The 13094-nt window shown below is 43.2% G+C and overlaps 1 long non-coding RNA gene across 1 annotated transcript; it reads right to left on the reverse strand.

Moving 5' to 3' along the window:
- Positions 1 to 914: 914 nt before the first annotated feature.
- On the reverse strand, positions 915 to 7306 carry LOC107076032 (uncharacterized). Its single transcript, XR_011189922.1, has 5 exons — positions 7019 to 7306; positions 6109 to 6369; positions 5163 to 5261; positions 2464 to 2501; positions 915 to 1533 (listed from the first exon to the last, which is right to left on the reverse strand). It is a non-coding gene; the product is annotated as an uncharacterized lncRNA (long non-coding RNA).
- Between the last annotated feature and the right edge of the window lie 5788 nt (positions 7307 to 13094).

Consider the following 13094-nt stretch of genomic DNA (forward strand, 5'->3'; position numbering starts at 1 on the left):
TATGTGTTCTTCTGGCTTGTCAGCTGCGCTCCTGATCTCCCCTGCTCATTATTACATGCCGTAAACTCAGACTGACTAGCGTTCTTTCAGTTTTCCTCCATTCTTTTTTTAATGACTAGATTTTTCTTCTAATAAATACATTGTTACTCTACCTGTATCTCTGATGTTATTTTATCAGTTTTTAACATTATTCTTTCACACATGCCTTTTATGTGATAGCAGATATCAATTGCATATTATATTAGCACATTATTACGAGTTTTCTGTTTCTTTTTTAATTCTTCTTACCCTATTTCCTCTCTTTAACAAAGGTTGTTTCCTACTTATACAATACTATTTCAGATCTACCAGCTACTTTCCATTTTTTTAAAAAAGGTCTTATAGATTTTTCCTTTCTTGGAAGGAACAGACATTTTCTTTCTCAGTGTCGATGCTTCTTTTTCAGGGCTGTTGTTCCATTGAACAGGCTATTTGCCCTAAGCTTTGTTTGGCCCACATTCTTACGAAAGGCTCTTTTTCACTGTTTCACGGTCTCCTTGGCAAAGACAGTCTTTCTACAGTCTGTAGCTTACTTTTCTAACTTTGTGACGAAAAAGGCCGGAGAACACTAGGAGAAGACACACACAAAGTGCATCCCCCACAGTGTCCCAAATCCCTACACTATTACAGACGGTTTCATAGTCCACTTCTAGCCATGGTCACCCTATGGTATTACCATGAATAGGCATTTATGAGAAAGAAAGCAGAATATCATTGGAAGGGGGCGTGAATATTTCTTCAAGGCACTGAAACATAGATAAAAGAGACACAAGGAGAACTAAAGCAGCCCTTTCCTTATGAAGGACTTTAAGCCACATTTAATTTTGTGAATGACAGAATTAATTCGGCAACAATATTTCAACACAAAACAGCAGTAAGATTTGCAGACTCTTTATTAATGATACTAGTTCCAAAAGAATAAACACACAGGGACTGAAACAACCTTATTAAAAGCATTGCAAAATGCTAGAATTCTCTGCTGTGGTACTGAAAATGCTCTGATGTTTGTACATGTGAGATTAATATGATATAGACATCCTGGCTTTGGCTGTTCAAATTAATTCTCAGCTTAATCTGAACAATTTACATTAAAATGAATTTGCAGATCAGATTAAAACCGTTTCTGTACTATACCATACTAAAGGACACAAATGTAAGTCACTTCATATCAAATCATGGGCTGAATGAATAATAACTATCCTGCTGATGGAATCAGCCCCTTCCCTCCCCCGAAACACAGCGGGCCATAACCCATGGTCAAAAAGAAACAATTTAAGAGATGATAATGAACTCTTCCACACAGAATGAGTAGAATGACAGCACTCTCCATTTGACTGAAACATTAGTTCTTGTTGAAAGTGCACTTGAACCCTGAACTTGCAAAAAAGAGATATTGGAAATGCAAGAAAAGAAGAAGTTGAAAATGACATTCAGTCCGTATCACAGACACCAGGAATTCCAGAATCATAGGGGCTCTGAAGGGTCAGGTTCTTTCTGCAAGAGGACAGAGAGGGAAGAATGAATAAAGTACAGAAATGTACTGATTGTAAAATAAAGTACATGAGCACTGCACTGAGAGAGGGGTTAATACAGTACAGACACACTGACTGGACACTCCAGTACATTAACACTGTACTGAGAGAGAGGGGTTAATACAGTACAGACACACTGACTGGACACTCCAGTACATTAACACTGTACTGAGAGAGAGGGGTTAATACAGTACAGACACACTGACTGGACACTCCAGTACATTAACACTGCACTGAGAGAGAGGGGTTAATACAGTACAGACACACTGACTGGACACTCCAGTACATTAACACTGCACTGAGAGAGAGGGGTTAATACAGTACAGACACACTGACTGGACACTACAGTACATTACATTAACACTGCACTGAGAGAGAGGGGTTAATACAGTAGAGACACACTGAGTGGACACTCCTGTACATTAACACTGTACTGAGAGAGAGGGGTTAATACAGTACAGACACACTGAGTGGACACTCCTGTACATTAACACTGTACTGAGAGAGAGGGGTTAATACAGTACAGACACACTGACTGGACACTCCAGTACATTAACACTGCACTGAGAGAGAGGGGTTAATACAGTACAGACACACTGAGTGGACACTCCTGTACATTAACACTGTACTGAGAGAGAGGGGTTAATACAGTACAGACACACTGACTGGACACTCCAGTACATTAACACTGCACTGAGAGAGAGGGGTTAATACAGTACAGACACACTGACTAGACACTACAGTACATTACATTAACACTGCACTGAGAGAGAGGGGTTCATACAGTACAGACACACTGACTGGACACTACAGTACATTGGGCAGTGAAGTGGACGAGTGGACAGAGCAGAGGAAGTGTCACACAGAGGAAATGAGTCCTGGTATCACTTACCTCTGGGGTCTGCTTCTGGATCAGAGCTCACAGGATTCCTGAGGAGACAGAACAGCTGGAGTTAAACTCACTGTCAATACTGAACCCTATGTGACTGGATGCACAGAGAGGAATCTGCTGCCTGTTCACATGGTCTGTTTTTCAGCACCGCGAAACAATCAGAGATAATCAACAGTCCTGTTACTCTTATCCATCTGTGTGAAAGAACAAGCTGTTCCAGGTCATTTTTAAGCACTTGGATGTCACCTGTCGCCACAGAAAGAAACTTCCTCTCTCATGTCAGAAGCACCAGTCCAGACCTCTGCTTGCTGTGGAAGTTGAACCCTGTGGTTCAGCAGATAAAGCAAACATTGACAAATATCTGTCAAAACCAGATACCCAGAGGACAGAAAGCTCAGTTAGAGGGAACTGAACGTCATTAGAGCTAGAATTAACATATAGCCAGTAGGTGGCTAGGTCAGCATGTGCAGAAAAAGAAAAGAAAAGAAGCACAATGTTTTGGTTGTGGAGCCTTCTTCAGGTGTGACACCTTTCTTTTCAATATGGAATAAACTTTTACTTGTTCTTTAACATACAGTATATCAGTCAGCCAGAATCTCTGTAAGGGTAATTATCTGTATACTGCAAGTCTGTAAGTGACGTAACAACTCAGACTCTATTATATGGAGTCCTGAAGGTTTCAATAAAATAAAATAAAACAATAAAACTATTTGCATTCACAAATCTCTCATACTCGCGGTACATCTACCTTAGTTTCCAACCTGCCTTTTACTAACAGTTCATTTCTCTTTAAAGTTTTCACATGTTTAAATGTAATGTGGAAGAGTGCATTGCATACAGGAAGCATAAAAAACTCTCTCTCATCCTAGCATTAATCCCACATCAGCAGGGTCCGCTTGTCGGCACGCCCGTCTCCATTTGGTGGTTTGAACCAAATTTTTGAGCTGACGTTGTCATTAAATGTGACCGAGAATACTCCAACCAGCGCGTCACTCATCCTGCCCTCGGGGGGGAGGAGAACAAAGTAATGTAGCCAATTCATAGAGGGGGATTATTAGGAGGCATGGGAAATTTGGCCAGGACACCAGGGTTACACCCCTACTCTTTTCGAGAAACACCCAGGGATTCTTAATGACCACAGAGAGTCAGGACCTCCGTTTTACATCTCATCTAAAAGACAGCACTCGTTTTTTACAGTATAGTGTCCCCATCACTATACTGGGGCATTAGGACCCACATGGACTGCAGGGTGAGCAACCCCTGTTGGCCCCACTAACACCTCTTCCAGCAGCAACCTTAGTTTTTCCCAGGAGGTCTCCCATCCAGGTACTGACCAGGCTCACACCTGCTTAACTTCAGTGGGTTGCCAGTTGTGAGTTGCAGGGTGACATGGCTACCGGCTAGGAAGCATAAAAAAACTAGAAATAGAAAATGGGATTAACACAGTTAGTTAATTGGCCATTTTTACAGGTTTGTGTTATAATGCTACCTTTCACTACCTCGCAGGTCAAAAAAGAGTTAGTAAAGTAACTTGCAGATTATGTTAAAAGAGAAGGAACTGCAAACAAAATTCAAAATGAAATACAGTGCAACTCTGATATATTAATGTTGCTGATGAAATAGGTAAAAAAAACATCATATAGCAGAATTATGGAAATAATTTTGTTTCAGCTTCAACAACATGGCTGGACAGCTTGATCCCAGCTCCCAACACCCTCTGTGTCAAGAGTCTCCTGTTTACAGTTTTAAATGCACTTCCATTCAGATTCACACTTGTGTTCACTTCTTTGTGTTCATTCTGAAGAATTCAGCTGGATTGACTTTGACAGTGTCCTTGAAGATTTTGAAAGCTTGTATCAGGTCCCATTCTAGTCTTCTTTGATCAAGACTAAAGAGACTCAGTTCCCTCACCCTGTCAGTGTGGGACACTCCCTTCAGACTAAAGAGACTCAGTTCCTTCAGCCTGTGAGAGTGGGACACTCCCTTCAGACTTCATTTGGAATGTAGGCTGAGTGGACCTGGGAGCTGTCTGAAAGGAACTAGAGCAAGCTCCATCACTTGCCCTTACCTGGGATTGAGCTCAAGACCTTCCAGTCAAGAACTAGATTCCCTTGCCATCTGAGCTACCACAACTCAGAGAAGTTGAAATACAATTAGGTATTTATTTACACAATGGAGTATTTATTTGTATAGTGGTATATTTACATAGTGGTTGGGTATTTATATAAAGGTGTATTTCCAGGATGGTGAAGTATGTATTTCCACAATGGTGGGGTATTGATTTACACAGTAGTGGGATAATTATGTGCACAAGGTGGTGTATTGATTTACACATTGTAATATTTACACAGTAGTGAGGTATATACACAGTGGTGGGGTAGTTATGTACACATTAGACTATTGATTTACACAGTGTGGGGGTATTAACTGTAGCAGCTGGAGTGATCCATTGTTCAGTCCAGGGTGTGGATCCATGGGTTTCTGGGTGGAAGTTCAGAGCCCAGAATGCTCCCAGCTGCTGTGAGCCCTGGTGTGGAATCTGTAGCTGTGAGGTGACCCTGTTCAACAGCAGCCCTGATTAAACCTGGGCTCAGGCTGTAATGACACAGACAGCTCCTGTCTGGCAAAACATTTCAATAAGGGAAGAATAAGGGAACAGAGTGACTGGAAATGTGTGGATTCAGAGTCGGTGTTCTTACCTTTCTGTCTCGTGCCCCAGCAGCAGGAAACAATCACTGCAATAAACACTACAACCAGGAATGCAATTACACCTATCGCCCATGATGGGAGGTCTTTCCCTGAAACAGTCAGAGACAAGTAAAGATTTAATAAGGACTGAACACTCCAGTACATTGAACACTGCACTGAGAGAGAGGGGTTAATGCAGTACAGACACACTGACTGGACACTACAGTACATTAACACTGCACTGAGAGAGAGGGGTTAATACAGTCCAGACACACTGACTGGACACTCCAGTACATTAACACTGCACTGAGAGAGAGGGGTTAATACAGTACAGACACACTGACTGGACACTACAGTACATTAACACTGCACTGAGAGAGAGGGGTTAATACAGTACAGACACACTGACTGGACACTCCAGTACATTAACACTGCACTGAGAGAGACGGGTTAATACAGTACAGACACACTGACTGGACACTCCAGTACATTAACACTGCACTGAGAGAGAGGGGTTAATACAGTACAGACACTGACTGGACACTCCAGTACATTAACACTGCGCTGAGAGAGAGGGGTTAATACAGTCCAGACACACTGACTGGACACTACAGTACTTTAACACTGCACTGAGAGAGAGGGGTTAATACAGTCCAGACACACTGATTGGACACTCCAGTACATGAACACTGCACTGAGAGAGAGGGGTTAATACAGTCCAGACACACTGATTGGACACTCCAGTACATGAACACTGCACTGAGAGAGAGGGGTTAATACAGTACAGACACACTGACTGGACACTCCAGTACATTAACACTTCACTGAGAGAGTACAGACAGTGCCAGGCGCTCACCAGTGCAGTAGTTAGAGTTAGGGTTAGGGACAACAGTATGTAACTCCCAATTTCTGAACTTAGAATTAAGATCTAAGAAGCTGATCTTTCCAGGGGCTCACCAGCGCAGTAGTTGTAAGGGTCGACTTCAGCCCTATTACTGCTGACAGGGTTACTGACAGAGCAGGTGTAGGAGACAGTCAGATCCTCTATCTCAAGAAGGAGAGTCAGATTGGAGCTGGTAGAAGAGGAGCTGCGGTTCACAGGTTGGTCCTGTCCCTTTCTGTGCCAGAACAGGGTGACCTCTCTCCCGTTCTCCACTGAACACAGCAGAGAGCAGAGTGTGTTCTGAGCGGCCTGGACTCTTGGCGTTGACACAGGACCTGTACAGGAAGAGCAGTGGGGTCAGTAGAGGGCCCTAATCTGACAAACTGCATATAGAGAGAGGGAAACACAGTTTTACTGGAGTGGATCACAGTTAAAGAGCTGCTGCATAATGCACCCAAAAAGCAATGCTAAGGGTCTCAGCCAGGTGAATTGATGAGCTCATCAGAAAACTCAGAACCCAAGATGTATCCAGACATTAGAATTATTTTCATTTATTTTTCAGAGAAATGTGCTAGTCATATTAAATGTTGTTAATATTATAGTCGTTGTTAATGTTAAATATAATATTATTGCCACAATGGTGATTAAACCAAATATGTGGCTTTAAAGAGCAAAATAATTTGGCATTTGGCCTCTAAAGAGAGGTCATGTATCACTATTGAGGGCAATTAATTTTATTTTTGATTGGAGCACATGTGGTTTCCTATATGGGCTCCATTATAGCCATGACCACTTCTGCTTTCTGTCAGGTGTTCTAAGATTCTGCATCCTACTTTTAGGACTTTTAGGAAAGATAAAAGACATTGACAGTGATTGTACATAGTCAGAGACAATCTGATTGTACACTGTCAGAGACACTTTAACTGTATACTCTTGCAAATCTCAAGTTATATCTAATATATTTTTACAATTGCAAATCCTTACCGTAAACTAAGAGATTATATTTTGTTTCTGTCTTTGGTTCTTTATTGTTGACAGTGTATTCCCCACTATGTTCCTTGCTCAGGTTTATGATACAGAAGTGCCCAGTCTTGTCCCAGATGATTGTATCAGGAGCCAATACAAGCCTGTTATCCTTCACTTCTGCAAGAGTTTCTTTTTTCTTGAAAAGGAACCCTTCCTTAGATACCCGTGCTGGAAAACAAACTGATTTTGTTTCAAGCTTTTTTATCTCTTGTATATCTTCAGAGCAGACACATGACAGAGAAAGACCTGAAAATTAAACAAAAAGATTATATTTAATACAATTTTAATGTACTTCAATTAAGGTTAGCACATTCCAAAACCGATCAAAATCTCTATCAGTGAGCTAACAGAGCTGTGGGAACAGTCTGAGCTTCTGGCCCAGCACTGATCAATATCTCTATCAATGAGCTAACAGAGCTGTGGGAACAGTTTGAGCTCCTGACCAACACTGATTAATATCTATAACCAGTTATTTTGTGTGAAAAACGTAACTGAAATGTATGTGGAAACTCTTTCTTACATGGGTGCACAGTATTTATAAGCAGAAAACTGACACAAATATACAAGCTATTTGTTTTTCCCATCATTCTCTTTTTTACAAACATGCATTATGGATAATGTACATGTTTCATTTTCTTTCACCTGTCATTGTTCACCATTTGTCTGGTTCCCCATACAATATAAAGCAATAAAAGCTTACAGACTCGCCTTTCTTCTTCTGTCTCATTTGAATTCTGAGTTACTGTTGTCTGAAAGTTCTTATCTGATCTGTTGATAATGGACGACACCTAATGCTTAATGATAAAGGACATTTAATGTTAGATGGACAACATCTAACGTTAAAAATTCTTATTCTTGTAGAGAAATGCTGCTACACTTAAGATCAAGACCTGTAATGCCCCACCTTTGAAGCTGAGCTCTTACTCATCACTGGTCATCACTGATCCAGCCCGTACATCAAAGTTAGAATTAGAAATTCAATTAGAAAGGAGCTGGTGATGCTATCTGTTCCTACTTTTTGTTTCTTCATGGCTTAAAGCTAAATTAAATGTACATAGCTGTGTCTGAACTTTGTATTGGGAACAAAGTTCAAGCTTATTACATTATTCCTGATGGATATTAATTCCCCTTTCTAAGTCATTTTACTCTGTTACATGTTTAGAAATATAACCCGGATTTATAATGGAACCCTCTGCAGTGTATTTGATAGCTAGAAACACATGTGAAATACGGTCTAACTTACAGTCCCTAGCCCGACTCTATCCTATTAGGGTTTTCTTATAGGAACTCCCAGTTTAAGGCACTTTGACAAAGTTTATACTCTTATGGTCCTGAAACTCCATATTCACACTGTTCTTTTGGGGAAAATTCCCCTTAATATGTTGTTTAACATGTCGCAACTTTCTGATTCCTAATTGCAATGTATATCGGAGACCCCCTGCACATGAGGAGAGGGAGTGTAAAGGACTCATGAGCTGGGGAGCAGGCTGGTCTGGAGGGCTCACTCCGAAGAACACAAGACAACTTCTAATCAAGGACCCATTTGGCCTTTATTTGATCTGAGAATCTCCACTGGGAGGAACAGAAATGAAGATTCTGGTGCAAAAAGAGGGATGAACACGACATTGAGAGCAAGAGAGAGATGGACAGTGGAGGGGAGGAGGAGGAGAGACGGGCGCTGTTTGGTCGTGAGCAGTTCATTGACTTGAGTCCCTCAGTAATAAACTCATCTGCTGAGGAATGGTTACCTCTCATTTCGTTACCATTCTCATGAGCACTTACATGGCAGAGCTGTGTTTGCTAAGGCTCCTTCTCTACTTTACTCTGACGATTTTGAACCTACTTTATTCACTAAATAAACACACACAACAGGACAGGAGACACGGTGAGAGATAGAGGAGAGGACAGGGAATCCCTCAGTAATAAACACACACAACAGAACAGGAGACACAATGAGAGAGAGAGGAGGAGAGGACAGAGAATCCCTCAGTAATAAGCACACACAACAGAACAGGAGACACAGTGAGAGAGAGGAGAGGACTAGACTCTATCAGTAATACACACACACAACAGGACAGGAGACACAGTGAGAGAGAGTAGAAGACGAGACTCTATTAGTAATAAACACACACAGCAGGACAGGAGACACAGTGAGAGAGAGGAGAAGACAGCAATAAACACACACACTGCAGGGTGTCTGAGCTCCATTGTCTCTGTTGTTCCAAATTCAAGACTTCAAGAGCCTTTGTGTTTGCATTGAGAGGGCCAGCGTCCCTGTACGTCTCTGCGCTCTGCACTCAGCGAAGCTCTGGGAAAGCGGTCCTGTTGTGTGCGAATCTGCACACTGTGTGGAGGGTAGTGTGGTCTGGGTGGGGGTGGGGTGTGATGGTGGGTCTACATATACTGATGTGTCTGAGGCGAGCTGAGAGATCTGCTCTGCGCACTGAGGAGAGATGGGCTGCCTCTGTCTCCTGCTCCTGACCCTGAGCCTGCTGGGTAAGTGAGCTCCTCTACCGTACCCACCCTTAACACACTGACAGCACATGGGAGCAGGGCCTCAGGCTGGCCTCCGGCACGAGGCTGCAGGTCCCTGTCGGAGAGGAGCCGGAGTCCTGGAGGAGCTGGACTCTCAGTGCTCTGCGGACACACAGCGCGGTCGGGACGGGGGGGTGAGGAGGAGGACAGGGATCATGGTGATGGAGCATTGCTGGATGTTTTGGAGTTTCTCTTGCTCCTACTCTGCACAAGCGAGCATGCTGGGTTGCAAGCTGTGCTAAAAGCTGTGAACGTCAAGCCTGCTCCTGTTAGAAAGAGTGCGCCGGGTGAGAGAGGGTGTCAGAGCTGTGGTCAGGATGTGAGTGTGGAGCACCAGCACAGCAGGAGTACTGGGGCCTCACGGATCACTTGACCACATGGTTAGAACAATTCAGTTTCTCGGTCTTCTACTTTTGTTATCTGTTCTATTGTCACACAGTAACTGTTACTACTGTAATTTTTCTAACATCAACATCTGTCCTATATAATATATCATATACTATAATATTTTTACTTTTATGATTAGCAAAGGAATTAACTTTTGATTGATGATGAACAGACAGGTGGAGAAAACACTGTATCGGACACACCCACAGAGGAGCGATCATGTATTGGACACACCCACAGAGGAGCGATCCTGTATCAGACACACCCACAGAGGAGCGATCCTGTATCAGACACACCCACAGAGGAGCGATCCTGTATCGGACACACCCACAGAGGAGTGACCCTGTATCAGACATCCCCACAGAAGAGTGACACTGTATCAGACACACCCACAGAGGAGCGATCCTGTATCGGACAAGCCCACAGAAGAGTGACCCTGTCTCTGACACACCCACAGAGGAATGACCCTGTATTGGACACGCCCACAGAAGAGTGACACTGTATCAGACACACCCATAGAGGAATGACCCTGTATCAGACACACCCACAGAGGAGTGACCCTGTATCGGACATCCCCACAGAAGATTGACACTGTATCAGACACACCCACAGAGGAGTGACCCTGTATCGGACATCCCCACAGAAGATTGACACTGTATCAGACACACCCACAGAGGAGTGACCCTGTATCGGACATCCCCACAGAAGATTGACACTGTATCATACACACCAATAGTCAATAGTGGAGTGACGCTGTATCAGACACACCCACAGAGGATTAACACTGTATGAAACACACCAACAGGGGAGTGACCCTGTATTGGAAATGCCCACAAAGGAGTGACACTGGATTAGGGTTCGCCAGTACCAGGGCTGGGGACCCCTGTACTGTACTTCAAGGTTGTAACTGGGCTGGGGTCTCCAGCACCAGGGCTGGGGATCCCTATACTGACTGGACTGGGGCTCTGCATGAACAGGGTCTGCAACCTCTGACCTGAAGCTCTCAGATCTGCTGTAATTCTCGGTACGATTCACAGGCGGGAGAAACAACGTGAACGAATTCAGTTTGTCAGAATCCAGGATTCGAGTAGTAGACTATAATGCAGGTTACTGATCCGGGCACACGCAGGGCCGACTAAGGCGAGACCTTTCAATTCAAGCGCGTCATTTCAGAGCGCCAGAGCTGGAGAGCCCGCTGTCACTGAACTAACCGCATAGCGCGAGCTCTGGGGAAGGGGCGCAGGAGCTCGAGCACAGCGCTGTGTGCTCTGTGAGGCAACAGCGCGGACAGAAACCGCATCCGCAGACTACAGCCAGCAGACTCCCCGAAACCGGAAAGTTAAGAGCCCCCCCAAACTCCCCCAAAACCCCGCACCCGGAAGGTTCATTGGCCCCCTTGCTATCTATCACACAGGGAGTATACAGAAATGCAACGAAAACTTTTTTAGCAGAAATATGACGATACAATGCACTGTTAATTGAATTATTAATTTTAATTCAATCTCTTCGTTGTCTTCAAGGGTCCGTGTACTGTATATGAAGTCGTCTACGAGACGTGAATTAAGATTGGACAAATTGAAAGTACTGTGAGTTCGTAAGGAAATTCTTGCTCCGGATAAAAGCATTTTGCTGCACTGCAAGAAAAACTCTGGGATTAGACAAACATTCTTCCCTAAAATAACAGATCTCATCCCAGAATTCCCACACCTGGCACAATCAGACCAGTTTACAGTCTTTCGGAGGGAGGAAACTCGATAGAGCTGCAGCCCAGTATGTGATCTCCTGTCCCAGCCAGAGGAATAGACACTGAGCCTGTCTCTCAATAATAATACAGTGTGTGATCTGTTCCAGCCTGAGGAACAGACAGTGAGCCTGTCTCTCAATAATAATAATAATACAGTGTGTGATCTCCTGTCCCAGCCTGAGGAACAGACAGTGAGCCTGTCTCTCAATAATAATAATACAGTGTGTGATCTCCTGCCACAGCCTGAGGAACAGAGTGAGCCTGTTTCTCAATAATAATAATAATAGCGTGTGATCTATTGTCACAGCCTGAAGAACAGAGCGAGCCTGTCTCTCAATAAGAATAAGAATAAAGTTAGTGAGGCTCTCTTGATAATGTTCTATGTTCAATATATTGTATGTAGATGTCAAATAATATGTTTTACTGTAAATGTCTGTGGATGTTGACCTAGTTGTATCTGCTTTGGCAGCGCTGTAACTCATCGGTGATGCCAAGAAAGCTCTTCGAAATAGAATTTGAATGAAAGCACTGTGACTACGATAGACCACCAGGGGGAGTTCTTCCTCGGTTGTTCAGATCAGAGTCACAGCGTACCCACGACTCCACTCACACACTCAGGGCGGTGCGACACACTATAGGGCACCATTTTCACCATTTTCACCAATCACCAGATTTCCTTGAAGGAACGAAAGGGGAAACACTGAGCTAGAGGAGGAGACTCCTGAAAAAGACTGAGGTGTTTATATTGACTCATCATTGACATCTTCAATACGGAGAATCAATAAAACAGACAACATGTTAAGCTGTATGGATAAAGGCACAGAACTTAAATCACTGGATGTTGTGTTAAAAACGTTCGAACTGTATAATGCACCTGTAAGACCTCCTGAAGAATATTATGTACAATGTTCTGCTAGCTGCCCTACACTGACAAGCTGAAGGAACTGAATCTCTTTAGTCTGTAGGGAGTGTCCCACACTGACAGGCTGAAGGAACTGAATAGAGACCCTTCTTTGCAAAGAGATTTGGGTGTTAGGAAGTAACTTGATTTTTTTCTAAGATCAATTTGCTACTACTTAAGATCCTACACATTTGCAGTTTTTACATTTTGATTTTATTTTCATATAAGCAAGTGGAATTTCAATTTAAACATGACTTTAAAAATATATAGGTTTTGCCCTATGTTCCTAATTTTTTACTTTGTATTCCCAGGCCTGACCTATCAATCAGATTCCTCTGAACTTAACATCACAGTGGGGGAAAATGTGACCTTCAGAGCTGAAAGACTGCAGAAGGGATTCCTGAAATTCCACAGCAACGTCATTGCGGATGTGAACGGGAGGAACTGCAACACCAGGGATGCACAGT

Source organism: Lepisosteus oculatus, chromosome 6, assembly GCF_040954835.1.
Source record: "Lepisosteus oculatus isolate fLepOcu1 chromosome 6, fLepOcu1.hap2, whole genome shotgun sequence".
Classification (NCBI taxonomy): Eukaryota; Metazoa; Chordata; class Actinopteri; order Semionotiformes; family Lepisosteidae; genus Lepisosteus; species Lepisosteus oculatus.